The sequence below is a fragment of the Callospermophilus lateralis genome, chromosome 18 (assembly GCF_048772815.1).
Source record: "Callospermophilus lateralis isolate mCalLat2 chromosome 18, mCalLat2.hap1, whole genome shotgun sequence".
Classification (NCBI taxonomy): Eukaryota; Metazoa; Chordata; class Mammalia; order Rodentia; family Sciuridae; genus Callospermophilus; species Callospermophilus lateralis.
The window spans coordinates 53,933,649-53,947,729 of record NC_135322.1 but is presented as its reverse complement, the minus strand read 5'-3'; positions in this window follow the sequence as shown (position 1 = coordinate 53,947,729).

The window sequence follows — 14,081 nt, the reverse complement described above, 5'->3', positions numbered from 1 at the left end:
TTTATTTCTATTGTAAGATATGGAAAATGACAAACCCCCAAATAGTGTGGTCTGGGAAGGGGAGTGAGGAAGAAGCCAACACACTGATAACATTGATTCTTTCCCAATACGCTTTTCCCAGTGACAGGACAATCCCTGGGAAGGAGATATCCATCAAGCCTAAAATGGCAGTCTCTGGGAGGAAGTCAAATTTGATCCTTCCCCCAAATAAATCCTTACCCAAAGACAGTACAATGTACAATGGGACCCCAGAGAGAAAGGGATAAGTACTGAATGCTGACTCCAGACCTTCCATTCTTCCCCAAGTAAAAATATTGCCCAGTAAAAACAAATTTCAAATTCTCACAAACCTGTTTCCTGAGTGCCCAAACTGACACACTCTGTCAATAATTAAGTCACCTCTCAGTGGAATATGTATAAGCACAGATTCCCGCTTTGGGCAGTGGCTCATTTTCCATCAGAAAAGTGGCCAGATGCATGACTCCACTACTGAATAAAGGCTTTGCTGATCCATGAAGTTTGCACCCAGCTCAGTCATTTTGTGTGAACATCTATGCCACCAAGATTAGGATATGTCTTGTGCCTGGTATAGTGTTACTAATCATGGTCAGAATCCCTTCTCCACCTTGCCCTGATCCCACCTCTTCCTTCTTCTCTTATACCTTTGTCCCACAGCCCCAAGGCCTCCAGAAAACCCTTCCTTCCCAACCACTAGAGAAAACTGACAATTTTCTCACATTTAAAAATCTTTATCTGTGCTTTCAGTTTTAATATGACAAAGTGAAGATAGTTATGCTTGCTTCTTCCTCTTGAAAATTATGGCAAAATAATAAATCTGATTGGAGTGCATTCCAGGAGTTCAAAGTTTCAATATGAAGAAAAAATCAGTTATTATTAATAAAGGATCAATTGAATCTAGTTAGTAGAAATCATTCATCTATTATGTGGAGAAATATACCAGGGTAGGCAAGGTCTTATTCACAAAGCAACAAAAGATACATAGGAATAATTTTAAAAATTAATATTTAAGACATATATGAAGAAAATTTAAATAAAAATGGAAAGGCATGATCATTTTTCAATAGGAATGGTATATTTCTTGATTTATTATATAAGTCCAATATTATATTAAATAAAACCCTAATTTGTTTTAGAACTTATAAAAATTATTTTAAAGTTTGTCTAGAAAAAAAGTTAGGTATTTATAAGGTAGGAATAAAATTTAGGGATGATACAAATTGGCATAAGTTATACATTATAACTTAGAGTTAATATATAATAACTCTAGTATAAGTTATACATTATTTTAAATACTTAGCTCACAGGAAAGTATAGCCAGACACGAAAAATGAACAAGAAACTAAAATCAGCTAATCAGGTATTTTGACCAATATAAATGTGGGTGGTGAAGATTTCTAAGTTTTTCTCTCTGCAGAAGCTGACTTATAACTTCTGGAAGGCCTGAATGAAGCAAGGAATAGTAATTGATGTCTCTCACGGACGTATGACCATCTGGATGCCTGGACTCATAAAAGGATAAATTACAAGAAAATCTTCTCATGTTCAAAGAAATATAACAAAGAAGTCTGTGGTCCTTGCTTAAGCTCTTTAGTAGTCATGTAAATATCCTCCAAGATTGTGTAATCATAGTCTTGTCACTGAGTACACAGTTCAAGTTAATATTACCTACTTGGACTAGCAACACATAATCAAAAAATTAAATTAAAAATGAATCCTGATACATTCTGAAATAGTCACTACGGAATTAGGTCATGGTGGAATTTAAATTATTATAACTGCATTTCATATATTCAAAATATAAATGGAGACTTGGAAGATATATAAAAAAGACCTAAATAAAATTTATAGAGATAAAAAACTGGGATACAATGAAAAATTTGCTGGATGGGATTAAGAACATATAAGATATTATAGTATAAAAAGTTAGTGAATGGGAAGACATAGCAATAGAAAATATGAAAAATATAAAGGAAAAGAAGTTAAAAACAAATGTGCAGAACTATCAAGTCCTGGATTCTTTAGTTACTAGCTGAGAGACTTTGGGCAACACTTAGCTTTTCTGAAACTCCATTTGTTCATCCAAAAAATGAGGAAGTAGTGCCTAGTTGTAAGTACTGCATAGATAGATAGATAGATAGATTAATCTTTAGTATTGGGGATTGAACCCAGGGTCATTTAACCACTGAACCACATCCCCAGCCATTTTTTATTTTGAGACAGGGTCTTGTTAAGTTGCTTAGTGCCTCACTAAGTTGATGAGGCTGGCTTTGAACTCACGATCCTCGTGCCTCAGCATCCTGAGCCACTGGAATTACAGGCATCTGCTATGTCTTGTCATCAGACTTTCAAAGTCTGATCCCCAAACATGCAACAAAACTACTTGTAGACACTCCACCTGTACGGAAAGGGAAGAACCCAGTTTAAGACACATGAAGACTGCAGGGTATCCTTTCTCATATTAGCCAAAGGGAGACAAACAACAGCCCACAAAATGGTGTTTGTGTTCCTAAAGTTTGGATGACCTTTTAGCTCAAAGTCAATCTATTGTTATGAAATGTTGGACTAACTTAGTTTTAGAATTAAGTGAGGTGATCTGGGGACAAGTCTTGGTTAATCAGTCTCCTGGGACTGTGAGTTAACAAGTAAGGGATCCAAAAAGGAGTATATTGGGAGAGGAGAAATTCAAGACTAACGTAAGCCTGGTGACAAAGAGTCTGAAAGAGAATGACCAAGGCAACTTAGAGCCCATAGTCTATTGTCACACCCCTCCTTTTTCTTGCTTCTAGGCAGTTTGGTGTCATAAAATCAGGACTGAGCCATCAACTTATTTCCCTGCTACCCTTTATTCTACCACCCATTTTGATCACTATCCCCATGATAGTTCCTCTAAGCAATAACCGCTTGTCCTCTACCCCAAATTAAGCCTACCTCCCTATTCGCCTGGCCCTGTCACCTCCTTCCTGCTGAAAGAAATAAAGGCTGCCCAGGTGAAGTTCTCTACTTCTTTACTTTCCACTTCCACATCCTCCCACCCAGAACTTGCCTCCAAGTCTCACACTTCCCAACAATCCTGATGCTACCTCCTCCCACTTCCTTTGAAACATTGCTCTATCAGCTCCATCTCTTTTCTTCATCTTCAAGCTTCTTCTTTAGACCCCCAAATCCACTTGGGTTTAATGATCATCCTTTCATGATCAAATTTTTCTTACAGGGTCTTTTAAACTGCCTAATCATTAGTCATAAATTGATATAGTGCACCACTATCAATTTTTTAAATGAAATATGCTGGTCTACATTAGAATAAAAAAATAATAAAACAAAGAAGAGAGAGAACTCAAATTACTAGCATATGGGATGAAAAAGGCAATATCACAACAGACACTTCAGAAATACAGAAGATAATTAGAAATTATTTTGAATCCTTATACTCCAATAAAATAGAAGATATTGAAGGTATTGATAAATTTCTTAAGTCATATGATCTGCCCAGAATGACTCAGGAGGATATACACAACCTAAACAGACCAATATCAATTGAGGAAATAGAAGAAGCCATGAAAAGACTACCAACTAAGAAAAGCCCAGGACCAGATGGGTATACAGCAGAGTTTTACAAAACCTTTAAAGAAGAACTAATATCAATACTTTTCAAGCTATTTCAGGAAATAGAAAAAGAGGGAGAACTTCCAAATTCATTCTACGAGGCCAACATCACCCTGATTCCTAAACCAGACAAAGACACTTCAAAGAAAGAAAACTACAGACCAATATCTCTAATGAACATAGATGCAAAAATCCTCAATAAAATTCTGGCAAATCGGATACAGAAACATATCAAAAAGATCGTGCATCATGATCAGGTAGGATTCATCCCTGGGATGCAAGGCTGGTTCAATATATGGAAATCAATAAATGTTATTCACCACATCAATAGACTTAAAGATAAGAACCATATGATCATCTTGATAGATGCAGAAAAAGCATTCAACAAAGTACAGCACCCCTTTATGTTCAAAACTCTAGAAAAACTAGGGATAACAGGAACATACCTTAATATTATAAAAGCAATCTAAGCTAAGCCTCAGGCTAGCATCATTCTGAATGGAGAGAAACTGAAGGCATTCCCTCTAAAATCTGGAACAAGACAAGAATGCCCTCTCTCACCACTTCTGTTCAACATAGTTCTCGAAACATTGGCCAGAGCAATTAGACAGACGAAAGAAATTAAAGGCATAAAAATAGGAAAAGAAGAACTTAAATTATCACTATTTTCAGATGACATGATTCTATACCTAACAGACCCAAAAGGGTCTACAAAGAAACTACTAGAGCTAATAAATAAATTCAGCAAAGTGGCAGGATATAAAATCATAAGGCATAAATCAAAGGCATTCCTGTATATCAGCGACAAATCTTCTGAAATGGAAATGAGGACAACCACTCCATTCACAATATCCTCAAAAAAAATAAAATAAAATACTTGGGAATCAACCTAACAAAAGAGGTGAAAGACTTATACAATGAAAACTACAGAACCCTAAAGAGAGAAATAGAAGAAGATCTTAGAAGATGGAAAAATATACCCTGTTCATGGATAGGCAGAACCAACATCATCAAAAAGGCGATATTACCAAAAGTTCTCTATAGGTTTAATGCAATGTCAATCAAAATCCCAATGGCATTTCTTGTAGAAATAGATAAAGTAATCATGAAATTCATATGGAAAAATAAAAGACCCAGAATAGCAAAAACAATTCTAAGCAGGAAGTGTGAATCAGGCGGTATAGCAATACCTGATTTGAAACTATACTACAGAGCAATAGTAACAAAAACAGCATGGTACTGGTACCAAAACAGGTGGGTGGACCAATGGTACAGAATACAGGACACAGAGACCAATCCACAAAATTACAACTGCTGGGAGCCATCAGCCAAGTAGGTATGACAATTTCCTTGCCAGCGTACCCCTATGTTTCTTTAGTGGAAGGACTCATGGAAATAGGACATTTTGCAGCGACATTGCATGTAAGGTGACCTTGCTCAAGGACCAGGGCGGATCCGTGTTTAGGGTGTTCCCAGTTTAGCATAATAGGAGATTAGGGCGTTCCATTTAGAATAGGGCGTATCCTGCTGCCTGAGTTCCTCTTGAGTTCTTAGGGTCAGACAGTATATTTGGGAGATAGAAGCCCAGTGGAGGTGTGGATTTGGGCAGAGAACATGGATTTCCCCAGAACATGTTTGTAGAAGGCCGGTGTGAGTTCGGGAATAAAGAATTGCTGTTTGAATCTACAAGCTGTGTGGTGGCTCGTGATTTGTGCCCAGCCAGACTGCGGCAACAACTATCTTATATTTGATAAAGGGGCTAAAAGCATGCAATGGAGGAAGGATAGCATCTTCAACAAATGGTGCTGGGAAAACTGGAAAACCATATGCAACAAAATGAAACTGAATCCCTTTCTCTCACCATGCTCAAAAGTTAACTCAAAATGGATCAAGGAGCTTGATATCAAATCAGAGACACTGTGTCTGATAGAAGAAAAAGTTGGCTCCAATCTACATATTGTGGGGTCGGGCTCCAAATTCCTCAATAGGACACCCATAGCACAAGAGTTAATAACTAGAATCAACAAATGGGACTTACTCAAACTAAAAAGTTTTTTTCTAAGCAAGAGAAAAAATAAGAGAGGTAAATAGGGAGCCTACATCCTGGGAACAAATTTTTACTCCTCATACTTCAGATAGAGCCCTAATATCCAGAGTATACAAAGAACTCAAAAAATTAAACAATAAGAAAACAAATAACCCAATCAACAAATGGGCCAAGGACCTGAACAGACACTTCTCAGAGGACATACAATCAATCAACAAGTACATGAAAAAATGCTCACCATCTCTAGCAGTCAGAGAAATGCAAATCAAAATCACCCTAAGATACCATCTTACTCCAGTAAGATTGGCAGCCATTATGAAGTCAAACAACAACAAGTGCTGGCGAGGATGTGGGGAAAAGGGTACACTTGTACATTGCTGGTGAGACTGCAAATTGGCGCGGCCATTTGGAAAGCAGTATGGAGATTTCTTGGAAAGCTGGGAATGGAACCACCATTTGACCCAGCTATTCCCCTTCTCAGTCTATTCCCTAAAGACCTAAAAAGAGCATACTACAGGGACACTGCTACATCGATGTTCATAGCAGCACAATTCACAATAGCTAGACTGTGGAACAAACCTAGATGCCCTTCAATAGATGAATGGATTAAAAAAATGTGGCATTTATACACAATGGAGTATTACTCTGCATTAAAAAATGACAAAATCATGGAATTTGGAGGGAAATGGATGGCATTAGAGCAGATTATGCTAAGTGAAGCTAGCCAATCCCTAAAAAACAAATTCCAAATGTCTTCTTTGATATAAGGAGAGCAACTAAGAACAGAGTAGGGAGGAAGAGCATGAGAAGAAGATTAACATTAAACAGGGACGAGAGGTGGGAGGGAAAGGGAGAGAGAAGGGTAATTGCATGGAAATGGAAGGAGACCCTCACTGTTATACAAAATTACTTACAAGAGGAAGTGAGGGGAAAGGGAAAAAAACAAGGGGGAGAAATGAATTACAGTAGATGGGGTAGAGAGAGAAGATAGGAGGGGAGGGGAGGGGGGATAGTAGAAGATAGGAAAGGCAGCAGAATACAATAGACACTAGTATGGCAATATGTAAAACAGTGGATGTGTAACTGATGTGATTCTGCAATCTGTATACAGGGTAAAAATGGGAGTTCATAACCCACTTGAATCAAATGTGTGAAATATGATATGTCAAGAACTATGTAATGTTTTGAACAACCAACAATAAAAATTAAAATAATAATAATAATAATAAAACATTTTTCATACATGGCAATGGTAAGGGTGAATTTTGTTTTCTAACACACTGGTTTCACAGCATAGGGTTTTGCTGTCAAGTGTAAAGCCTACTGAGAATCATAATGAAAATAATTTGAAAATTAGTACTGTTTATTTTCTTTCATTACTAAACCACCAAAATTAGAGGCTAAAATGCTACCTAGCCTTTTCCCTCTCCCATTCATTCCCCTTCTACAAACCACCAACCCTGAAACTCTCACCCTTGCTTTCAATTTCACTGTTCCCTCTGGTGGCGCTCTTCTGACTGCCTGACTACTTTCTCTTCCCTCTAAAATTCAATTTTCTTTACTATATAAGACTTAGCTCTTTATTCTCTCTGGAGGAAAGTTCAACCCCACTGTGATACAGTACACTTCCATCTTTACTTTCAAACTTGACATTTATCCCAGATTCCACACCTGCCTTCCCAATGGCCTGTTACAGCCATCCTCTAGAGGAATCTCACACTCTGTGCTCAGATCTGAAGTCTGTGAATTTAAAAAGCTTCCCCTATGTCGTGTTCCCCAGTGTTACCTAAACTCTCCCATTTTATGGCAACATTTTGGTAAGATGCAGTCAATTTTACTCCAACTTAGCTTCCCATTCCATTTTTGTGTCATCACTAAATTCCTACGCAATTTACTTACTCAAAAATTAATGCCTAATAAATAATAGTGAAACGGGACTTTATGCCTTCATTTCCCATCAGTCCAATCAAACCACATCCTACATCAAGTTAGTATTTTGAAAAACAGCCCTGGCAGGCCCATGGAAATAATGGTAAGGTCACTGTAGAGGTCACTGCTCCCACTCCATGCTATTTTGCCTGTACTCTAATTTCCTGTTCCCTGTCCTGGTTTTGCCGGCTTCACTGCTTGCATGAGTTCTTCAGGATAGAGCCCTTCAGGTGCACCACAAACTCTGCATTCTATGTTTTCCACATGAGTCTGAGTGGATAAGACACACTAACTGTACTCACCTATACCACTGGCCATGTGTAAGGGGGCTCAGGGTATGCTGCAGACTCTGCCAGCTCCAGTTTCTAAGAAGTAAAGAACAGAAAGACCCATTCAGGCTCTGAGGCTAGGTCTCATGTTCTTGCAAGGATAACTAGAAACCACAGAAAATACTCACAGATGGGCTCCAGAAATAACTATTTCTATGTGTTTACCAAGTGACTCTCTTGTACATTGAACTGCAAAGTTCTTTGCAATGATTTACTGGCTCTTTTTTTCCCTTCCTCTAGCCAGATAATCTAAATTATCCCCACCACCATCCGAGAATCACAATAATCCATCAAATTTGGGACATGTGGTCCTGCAACTGAAGGAGTGTTACATATCTTCTACTCTGGAATTGCCCCAACCCTCCTTTTGCTGTGCTCCCACAGCTCACTGCCTGTATACTAACATCAACTCTTACTATATTTAGCTCTTTACAACTATCTTCAGAACATGTATCCTCCAGAGCTTGTTAAACAAAGCTTGGTAAATGGCAAGTGCTCAAAAACTGCTCTTGAATAAATCCAACCCATATAAAGAAGGAAGACCACTGAGGTGGGCAATGTGGAAACTTAGAAATAATTCAAGAATTGTAGGTGAGATACAATGAATAGTAATATGTTGATAAGGGTTAAGATTGGTGGGAAAGGTTTATTACCTAATGAAATATATTTCCAGCATGGTTTATTTTAAAATAGATTGCTCCACAAAATTCTATAGTCGTTGGTTCTAAATCTGCCTCACTTATCTTTACAGAAGTCTTTGGTCCTCCCTGCATGGGGATCATCCTGTGCTGCCAGCCTGCAAGGCAAATCCCCTCTTTCCAGAAGTAAGATCAGGTAAAGTTTGGGTACGGGGTATCCTAATAAAGGAAATAAAATGGCACCTTTCAGCCCTGAATCTGCATGCCAAAAGAAAGAAAACTCCAGGTATCTCAGTAAGATTAAGACCCACAGAAGTGGGGCTCAGGACTGGAGAAGGCCAAAGAGATTCTGATCAATAGGAAAAAACACTTGTGACCTCTTTTTAAAATACACAAGAGCAGCAGGTAAGTTGGTGAGATCCTGCAGATACCTGCAAACACAGAGAAGGGATCACACCTTTCCCCAGCCAACAGCAATTACTTACTGCTTATTGCACAGCTCCTTGGAAAATGGACATACTATTACACTAGGGACATCAATTCCCTACACTGGTACCAAGCTGACCCAAGACCTCTCCCTATCCAGTAATCTCTGAAGGTGGTCACTAAACTCAGCCTCACTTAAAAGAGAAAACCAGAGTCAATCCCTCCTTAACCACACCATATCCCCAGCCTGTAAGGAAAAAAATAAAATGGGAATCTGACTCCAAGGAGGAAAATCATCTTACCCAGGGAAGTCAAGTTCCCACAATTCATCAGCATCACTTCCCTGTACAGGGCCCTCTATGCAGGAGAAAGGTGAACCTATTCTGTTTGCATGAAGTACGCGGTCACATCCTCAAAGGTCACCACCTTCTAAAACAACAGATTCTGTTACTCCAGAGTCAATCCTCTGCCAGGCTAGAATATGGGGCAAAAGGGAAAGTAATGAGGGCTTGAATGAAAGCCCTGTAAGAATGAATAATGAAAAAAAGGTGAAAGAACTGAGTATAAGGCCATTAAATGAAGTCTACAGCCAAATATCTGAAACTTCTCTCAATACCAGAAGAGCTTCCATTGGACACAAAATTTACCATAATAAAATATGTTTTACATTTTAAAAAAAAAAAGAGTCTTCCATGAATAATCTAGAGCAAAATTTCTTTGACTTGGTAAATACTTTATCTTTGGCTGTTGTACCAACAAGTAGACAATTAGCCCCAGTCTGTCCAGACACTCGTTCACAAGCACTCTCTGCTCCCATTTTACTGCTCCTTATGCCCATGAGCCCTGAGAGTCAGGGTTTGTCCTGATAAACTCACTCCTAACCCTCCATCTGAGCTAGCAAAAGTGGTCGCACTGCCTGTGCTCAAGAACGACCAGCAGAGGGAGCTCCTGCTGACAGGGCTGGGGCAGTCTATTCTGCTTGCTTCTGGAATGGAGCTTCTGGAATGACCTGTGGAACTATTTTACACCTCCAAAATAATCTGTAATAGATTCTCCAATCAAGCCTCATGCTCTTTTAGAATCCACCTTTTACCCTCCCTACCTTTCAAACTCTACTTTCCCAGATGGTCGAGAGCCTCTGAGCACTCCTTAGACTTTGGTATCAAACTGCTACCTGAACGTGCAGCAAACAACTTCCCACCCTCCAACACCTCAACTGACTCTGCAAACCCTCACTGCCCCACTTGTCTCAGCTCTGCCTCAGACTCTGGATGACCCAATATATCAGAATCCCCATCCAATACCATACACACCTTCCCCCCCTAAACTCATGTTCTTTCATATGCATATGAATTAGAAAAAAATTGCACAGTGACAATTTTTCCCCTTCTCTCACTTAATAAAACCAATCTAGCCCAGTCTCCTATGCTAGAAACTTGAGATTCATCCTGGACAATCTTGTCCCAGTAACTGCTCATTTATGACAAACTGTCAGTAGTCAAATCCTGTCAATGTTATCATCTAAATATTTCTGGAATCTGACTCTTCTATACCATGATACAATCAGCACTAGTTTAACAACTGGGGACATTTAATATCTCCAGTCTCAGATTATTCTGCACTGAATCCATCTCTGCCCAGTAGACAGGATGGCCCTATCAACTTCTGAAAAAATCCCTTGAATGAATCACCACTTACTAGACAGTAGTTCCCAAAATGTGGTACCAGACCATCACCAGTAACAGTGGCATCAACTAGGAAAACCCATTAGAAAGGCAAATTCTCAGGTCCCTCTCTGAGAAGAATCTGTGTTTTAATGAGTGATCCTGGTGTACACTAAAGTCAATCTTATAAGATTGTATCTTATAAGTATAAATTACTAGAAAAATATGAGTATAAATTACTAGAAAAATAAGTCAAAAAATAAGGAAGAAGTAAGTGATAAAGCAACACCCACAAAATCATCAGTCTCAAAAAGTGAAGTAAAATTCAAGAAATCAGTTTTCCTGTCTCCAAAATTTAAGGCACTAATGTTAACTTTACAAATGAAGCCAAGTAAGATGCAAAGGGGCTGAGTGACTGGCTCAGGCCACAATGCCACTGAAGCTTGATGAGATCCCTAATGTCAGGTGTCCTGTCCTAATATAGATTTTCTTATCATAGCCCACTGTCTTGCTTAGCCACGATACTAACCACATGAAGAATATATATGCCCTAATTCTGAAATCCAAACTTCTTCCATTCCTTTAGAGGAGGACAAATGGCATAGGTTCCCTTTTTCTTTTCTTCTTGCCTCTCTTTGCGGTCACTTCCCAAGAACCTTGTGACCTTGCTGATCTTGATCATTCCCACTCTAGACTAGAACACTGCCTTACCTCATTCTCACAGCTCCCTCTGGAGGGTAGGGAGAGCTGCTGAACCTAATAAAGTGATTCCAAGGTTGATATGGAATAACAGTTAAGAATAGCCATCAGGGCTGGGGATGTGGCTCAAGTGGTAGCGCACTCGCCTGGCATGCGTGCGGCCTGGGTTCGATTCTCAGCACCACGTACAAACAAAGATGTTGTGTCCGCCGATAACTAAAAAATAAATATTAAAATTCTCTCTCTCTTTCTTTCTCTCTCTCTCTCTCCTCTCTCACTCTCTCTTAAAAAAAAAAAAAAAGAATAGCCATCAAGGGCTGGGGCTGTAGTTTAGTGGCAGAGCACTTGCCTAGCATCAGTGAGGCACTGGGGTCGATTCTCAGCACCACATGAAAATAAAACAAATAAAATAAAGAAGCTCAGTAAAGATCCCCACATGCCAGAGGCTCTCTTCAACACTCCCTCCTGTCTCTGTCTTTGATGGCTCTGGAGCCTGGCTGTGCAGCCCTTCACCATCAGCTCTTTCCCCAGCATCTAGTCCTACTGGAGGGAATTAACAAGCTCTATCTTCCTACTGCTCTGGCTATAAGACTTTCCAGAATCACCCCTATCATCCCCATTTCCTACAAGTCAGATATTCCTATGGCTGACCTGAGGAAACCATGGCTCACCTGTGCCAGGCTTTCAGGATATCACCTGGACTCCCTCTCAGGGACAGGCAGGGACTAAGGGAGGAAACAAAAAGAACTAAAAGTAAGCGACATCCAATTGAAGGCCCTCTTTTTAAAAATATCCAACAAATATGTCAATAGCAGCAGCAGTCATTTGCCAATGGCCACTGGGTAGGTGGTGTATAAATATTTTTTTTTCTTCAGGGTTGCCAGTATAGCTCAGTGGTAGAGAGCTTACTTAGCATGCATGAGGTCCTAGGTTCAATTCCCAGCATCTCCCTGCCCCCCACTCTCTTAAACTAGACTATATCATAAGGTGCATAATTCTGAGGAAACTGGGAAAAGTCAGTAATTTACCCAAGGTCACCAGAGCCTGAACTCACCAATGTCAAGCAAAAGCAAAGCGCGAAACAGGCAAATAACACACACACACACACACACACACACACACACACAAAATCAAAGCAAAACCTAACGAGAAGGGCACAGGATCTAAGAGGAAGAAGCAACTACTAATGGGCTACAAGAGTTGAGTGTATATCCTATTATTTAGAAACCTAATAAAGTGATTCCAAGGTTGATATGGAATAACAGTTAAGAATAGCCATCAAGGACTGGGGCTGTAGCTTAGTGGCAGAGCACTTGCCTCACATGCATGAAGCACTAGGTTTGATCCTCAGCACCACATAAAAATAAAACAAATAAAATAAAGACATTCTGTCCATCTACAACTACATTTTTTGAAAAAAGAATAGCCATTAAAATTTAAATTAATAGGAGAAAATCTTGCAATACCAGATACTAAGTATATAACAAAGCAGAATGGAACAAAAACAGACAGCTAGAACAATGAAACAGAATCTAAAACCTGACAAGGACAAAAAATATCAAGTACATTATAAAAATGTCATTCCAAATCAATGGAGAAAAGGAATGGATAATTCAATGAATGACTCTAGGATAACTGATAACTATCTAAGGAAAAAGTATGCAATTAGTTTTCTTTACCTCCTAACATACATTACAAACACCCTAAATTTTGAGAGTGAGAAATAAAACCAAAGAAAGACTAAAGGAAAATAACAGTAATTGTCCATTCCAGGATATATAGACATCTAGAAAGAGGTGACAATGGTGAGGTCACAAGTCAACTACCAAAGAAGCTAAGGAAATATATTTTAGGAATAATAATATTGTCCTCTTAAAAGAATGATAAAATTTTGAACAACCAATAAAAAAACAAAATAAAATTAAATTAAATTAAAAAAGAATGATAGAACTAGAAGCCAGGTCAAGTAGTACATGCCTATAATCTTAGCTACTATAGAGGCTAAGGCCAGAAGTTCACAAGTCTGAACCTAGCCTAGGCAAGGCAGCAAGAGCCCATCTCAAAAAAAAAAAAAGAAAAGAAAAGAAAAAAGAAAGGCGGACTTGAGAAGATCTATTCTTAGAAGGATAAATTTCTGATTTAAAAAAAAAAACTAAGAAAAAGTCAAAGTCAAACTAGGAAACTACCTACAACATGAAAAATTAAATAGTGTCAACATACTTTATATACAACCAGAGATGAAAAATTGTGCTGTATACATATGATAAGAATTGTAATACATTCCACTATTATTTATTTTTTAAAAAATCAATAAATAAAATAAAATATTGAATGCTCACAAAGCCAATAAAAAAGTTCAAGCACATCATCTATAAATGGACAATAAATACAAAAAGCTGTTTATGCTATTGTATATAAAGATGCCAAATTAAAATAGTTACTATGCTACAGCAAGTGTCAGGAACCAGAGCCTATTTTCTGCTCTTTGGAGTTTAATTGTTGCATCTTTTTCTTCAGACAAATCCCTACTTGAAGAATGTTCTCATCTATATTGTTAAATATCAAGTTCCAAGGATAATATATATTATTTGTTTTCCTTCAGAAAATTGTCACAAGTGGTTACATCTAAACAGAGGGCTAGAGGATCTAAATAAGGAGGGCGATTTCTTTCTTACCACACATCTTAAGTATTTCTTTTTCTTACCATGAATGTGTAGTACTGTTT